Genomic DNA, 6,168 nt, shown 5'->3' with positions numbered 1-6,168 from the left:
TTTTTAATCAAAAGTACACTTGGGCTAGTAGATTTGAATACCCTCAATCTGCTTCTCTATGGTGGTGACCTTGGGCTCAGCCAGAATCTTTTGCCAGGTTGTGAACAGGGTTTTTTTTCTTTTTGCTTTTTGCCAAAACAGAAGATGACGTGACAAGGTAATCAGATATTGAGGTATAAGCATAAAGTAATGCTAAATAAATATTTAAAAATTTGAAAAAGAATGTTTTTAAACCACTAGTCAGGAGACAGCAGTGCTTTTTTATGAATCGGCCTCCTGTAATTTTCAGTGGCCTTGGGCTTGTGGGCAGCAGGTAACGGCAGGGTTGGATTAGCTTATTGATTCAGTGTGCTTGGAAAGGACAGTAGGATAAAAGGTTGTCAATTGGCGGGCCTGCGACCCTGCACTGGCTGATCATCCTGGCGAGGAAGCAGACCTCAATTGATTTAAGGACCCTGCCAGCTTGCCATTGCCCTTCCTCCTCATCTCTCCCCGCTCTGCCTCTGTCTCTTTGCTTTAGCCACTCCTCTTTTTCTGTTTCTCTCCCTCTCTTTGTTCTCTCTTAAACTTGTCTCCACCTATAAACTTTACAAAATAGTAGGTATAATTGGGTATATACATACATTTAAAATGTTCTGGAAAGAGTCTCCTCCACAACCCACCAACATTTTAATAATTATCTCTGAATGAGAGGATTACACATGACTTTATTCTTTTCCTTCATATCTGTCAATACTTTTAAATTTTTTCAGTGACTATATCTTTCATACTCAGACATTTTTAATAAAAATGAGAAGCAGGATGCTGAGTTATCTACATAGGATGAAAGTAGAAGTTGAACGTGAAAACAGTTTGCGCAAGAGTCTCCTCCCTTGACTAACATCAGCTGGCGACAGTGTGGGGCCAGTGTCTGCTTCAGTGATCTCCTCAGGCCTGGGAGAACCACTTCAGAGTGGACTTTGATACATGTTTGTGGCATTAATAATTAGGGAAGGATATAAAGAAAAGGCAATTTTGGAGGAGGCAACTGTTTGATTTTCAAATGATTGCTGTTGAAGATTCGGTCTGTTTGAATAAAGTGAAACGGATAGTGGTGTTGAACTAAAAGGCTTAATTGGACACAGGCAGGATTTAATAAAACTACCATTTTTAACCCCAGTAATCTGGCAGATATTTTTTAACCAAGAAAGTCCTCTGTGGGAATCCTAAATACTGGTCTTTGGTCACTTGCTAAAAATATCTATAAAAGCAAGTGTGGGATGTGGGATGTCCCCACAATGTCCTCCATTTTCTCTGCGTTTAGCAAGTCTGTTTCTTTCAAGGAGAAATATTAATGGATTTCTCTGGTGCCCAAACCTGCTTGTGGAAGGAGGAGACTGACCTTACTGTCTCCCCATTCTACATAATCTGGGTGTTCAGCCAACTGGCACAGATGGGCCAGACGCCAGGCTCAGCAACGTGCCCTGTACACAGCTTTCTACCTCCCTGAAAGCAACCACCTATAAATGTCTGGTGTGAAGACTACAAAAGTTGAGCGAGTTAGTAAAATGCTAAGCTGCTTCCAACAGGACATTCATCCCAGTTATTGCTCTGATGGGTGAATTTAAAGCTCTGCTAAAGGAATCTTTCCAGGAATTCCATCTCTAAAGCAGCATACTCTGGGACTTTAGTGGTGGAGAATCCACACCCATATTTTCCCCCCAAAATCACTTGTCTAGTTGCCATGTCTCCTCAGGACTCTATTACATCACTCTTATGTTTCTAGAATATTTTGTGCTGAATGACTTTCTTACAAAAAAAAAGGCAAAGCAATTGGTAATAGCTAACAGAATTTGGATTGGTGATGACTAAGGACTCAAGGTGCAATTTCTGGTTATTGAGTAGTCACTTTATTTACTTGGCAGGATGACAGCAGTATTGTGAGAGAGTAATCTTTATTAATTTTGGTCCTAAAAAAAAATCCTGAGTTTTTTTAGAGAGAGGTCCCCAAAATGTATTTTTTTAAATGTCAAAATAATATGAAAAAAGACTGAAACTTCAATAAGGGAATTCCTCAAGCACATTTTATGTTCAGCATCAACTGAATTGTGTTTTCTCTTTTATGTGGGCAATCTATGGACTGTTGTAAGTCTATAAGCTGTTGTGTTTAACATCTCATTAGCATTAGTGGAAGTGTCATTGTGAATGGCCTTTCTCTTAAAGACATATACCTTCCTGGTATGGATGGGTGAGCCTGCATGTCCCTGCTGCCGCCCCGCTGTGCTTACTGTCTCCTTCACTTCAGCCTCTTGAGCTCATTTGAAAAACTGGAGCCCCAGAATAGCGACAGATGACTCCAGGAATGCCCTGACCTTTGAAAATGTTTGTGGATACTCTGAGCCAGCTATGAACTGTGAAAAGACATCTACTCATCTTCCCTGCCTCCTACCCGCCCTCTGGCTCTCCTCATTCAAATATAAATTTGTTTAAATGATTAAAGAGCAAGTTAACGAAGTAAAAACAGTACTGCTTCCTGTGCAGAAATTACATGCTTGTTTTCATCAGGGCCATTCATTAGATGGTTTGCTGCATGTTATATTGTCTTTGCCGTCTGCTGAGCTACCTTGATTGGATACCAGGAGGAAATTATTTCTTAATGTAATTTTATGCTTAATGTATAGATTTAGTGCCTAGGGTTTTTTTTTTTTTTTTAATAATTTCTGCTGCTTTTAAAGCTCTATTAATACTTTAATTATGAGTTTTCTTTTTTTCATAGCCTAAGGCTATTGGATGGGCAGGCAGATTTTTTATAAATTAAATAAGTAGATATGGTTCACTTACAGAGGAAACAAAGAAAATAATCAGAGAAAGTAAACTATTTGGGGGAACGACCATAATCATTTTCCTAATTTAAATAAAGATCTGCCTACAGTGCAGAGCCTTGGTGATCTGACTAGACCATCACTTTCTGAAATAATGGAGACTCCACCGCCACCCCCTACTGCTCTTACCCTAGACATAGAAAAGCTTTCAACCATTATGTGAAAAAGGAATAAGATTGAATGATCTTATACTGCAAGAAGAAAAGAAAAAGGAAAAAGACAGTATAGAAACTCTAAGGCCTGGGAATGCTGGTCTTGACTCTTACTAATTGGCTATGTGAACTTGGGCAAGTTATTTACTTTCTATGAGCCTCAGTTTCCACATCTCTAAAAGTGTTAATAACATCTACTTTTTCTGTCTTTATAGGGCTTTTTATTCCCCCCAGAGACAGGGCCTCATTATATTATGCATGCTAGTCTCAAACTCCTAGGCTCTAGTGATCATCATGCCTCAGCCTCCCAAGGAGCTGGGACTGCAGGTGCACACAACTGTGCCTAGCTTTGACAGGGCTTTTATGAGGGAGAAAGTACATAATAGGTGTAAAACTGCTTGTCAAACTGTAAAGTGTTGTGCAAATACAAGGCAGAGGCCACATGCTGGCAATCATGGGCCAAATATTGCACATGTATTTTGCTTGGTTTGCACTGTATTTTTAAAAACAGAGCTAACATCTAAAAATAGAACAATTTACATAAATTTTGGATTTCTTCTCTTGAAAAACCAAGCAATGTGGCAACCTGGGCCCCATCTCTGTGTGGCAGCAGTTGGCCCGAGTTGAATTGTGGCAGCTCCTCAAGAAGGGGCACGCTGTTCCAGTTCTGGCGATCTGTCCCCTTCCCTGACAGCTCTGACAATGACAGTGGTCTCTTTCCCTGTTGATACAACTTGCCTGGCTCATTTGTGTATTTGAATATGTGATACTTGAGTAATATATTAGACTGACTGCTTTAATTCTATGCCAAAACGCTTTGGATTTGTGAAGACAAAGCTAAAGCCCCAGCTTGGACATTTTTCAGCTGGGGCAACTTGGTCAAGTCACTTCACCTTTTTGAGACTTTTTCTTTCTATGCACAATGGAAATATAATGACCTCATAAGATTTTGGAAAAGTTTCATATAAGATAAGCACCTCAGCTTATAAATAAGAATGAGTAACACATATCTGTTATGTGTTAGAAGATATACGGTTATTTATTGCCACAATGATGCTTCATGTAACAACCACAATATCTCAGTGGCAATAAGCACTTATTTTTCCCTGTGAATTTATAGGTTGGATGGATGGCTCTGCTGATCTGGGTTGGGCTCTCTCACATGTCTGAGGCTGGTGGCTGGGCATTCTATTCCATGTAACTCATCCTCCAGCAAGTTGGTCTGGGCTTGTTCTCATGGCAATGTCAGAGGAACAAGAGAGAGAAAGCAAGAATGTGCAAGTGCTTTCTCAAGTCAATGCTTGTGTTATATTTGCTATTATCCCAGTGATCACGGTAAATCACATGGCAAAACCTAAAGTTGAGAGTTGGGACAGAAAGGCCCTTCTACAATGGGAAGGCACTGCAAAGTTACATAGGAAAAAGACCCAAGGAGGCGTGAGGATTTGAGGCCATGCCTGCCATCAATCAGCCACAGTAGGGCAGGCTAACCTGCTGAAACAAATAAATTCTAAAGTAGATAATAACTGAAATACTCTAGAAGTTAATTTCTTGTTCATTTAACAGTACAGGTCCTGGTTACTGGGTGACTCCTTTCATTTCTTAGCTCCATTATCACCTAGATCCCACTACTGCCTATATCAGGGGTTGACAAACTTCTTAAAGGGCTACATAGTAAACATTTTAGGCTTTGAGGGCTATATAGTTTCTCTTGCAACGACTCAATGCTTCTCTTGTACATAAGCAGCCATAGACAATATGTGAATGAATGGGCATGGCTGTGTTCCAGTAAAACTTTATTTACAAAAACAGACAACAGGCTAAACTGGCCATGAGTCACAGTTTGCTGACTCCTGCCCCAAGAGCTAAAGGCTTGGTAGATATTGGGTTAATATGCAAGTTCACAGAGAGGACAGTCTTACCAAATATTTTGCCCACGGAATAAGAGGAATCTCCAGCTTCCCATCCTGCCCTATCTGAGCCTTTGCTTTCTCTGGTGCCAAAACACTAAGCCAATTCTCATATATGCACATTTTCCAAACAGTTGTTTCTTCCATTCCATGTCATTCCATTTCATTCCACTATATCTTTTTTCATTTCATAATATTAGCACATACTTAACGTTTCATAGTGTGCTTGTGTTTTACGGCTTCAAGTGGAATATTGCTTAAGTTGTAATCACTATAGCAAGCACTGAAAAACAGAGATATAGTGAGAAAACAAATACATTTAAATAGAATACTAAAAAACATTTAACTCAAAAGAAGGCAGGGAAAACGAAACTAATTCCTGTTAATACTAATTAAAAGCAGAGATGGTCAAATAGATTTTTAAAAAGGATCCAACTTAGAAACAAACAGGAAACCAATAATAAGATGGTAGAACTAAATCCAAACTGATCAAAAATTATATTAAATGTAAATGGTTTAAACACACCAACTATATGCTGTCTACAAGAAATTTACTTCATAGTTATACAGGTAGAGGACAGGAAAAGATTGTACCGTATCCGTTTTTTTTCCCCCCATGTAATAGATTACTACAAGTAGTGGCTTAAATGCTGTGTAACAGATTACTACAAATCGTGCCTTAAAACAACACATTTATCATCTCAGGGGTCAGAAGCCTGGGTATGGCTTAGCTGGTTACTTTACTTCAGGGCCTTACCGAGTTTTAACCCTCAGGGTCTTGGATGAAGCTGTGGCCTCATCAGAAGCTTGGGGGTGGTGGATGATGGTGGGGGGAGGTGCAGAATCTGATTCCAAACTTCCTCAGGTTGTTGGCAGAATTTATTCCCTTATGGCTGCAGGACTAAAGCATAAGTTTCTTATTCACATACATTTGTCAGTGTAGATGAAACAGACTAGCTCCTCAGAAAACAGAAGTTACCAAAACTAACCCAAGACAAAGTAGATAATCTGAATAGTCTTATAATTATCAAAAGTAATTGAATCCATACTAAAAAAAAATTCAAAAACCAGAGTTTCAGTAAGTCTATCAAATATTTAAAAAATCAATTCTAAACAATTTCTTTCAGGAAATAGAAGAGAAATACTTCCCAACTCATTTTATGAGGCCAGCATTACATTGAAAGCAAAACTGGACAAAGGCAGTAACAAGACAAGGAAACTACAGGTCAATATCCTCATGATCAT

Source organism: Macaca thibetana, chromosome 12 (assembly GCF_024542745.1).
Source record: "Macaca thibetana thibetana isolate TM-01 chromosome 12, ASM2454274v1, whole genome shotgun sequence".
Classification (NCBI taxonomy): Eukaryota; Metazoa; Chordata; class Mammalia; order Primates; family Cercopithecidae; genus Macaca; species Macaca thibetana.
This window is presented reverse-complemented; position numbering follows the sequence as displayed.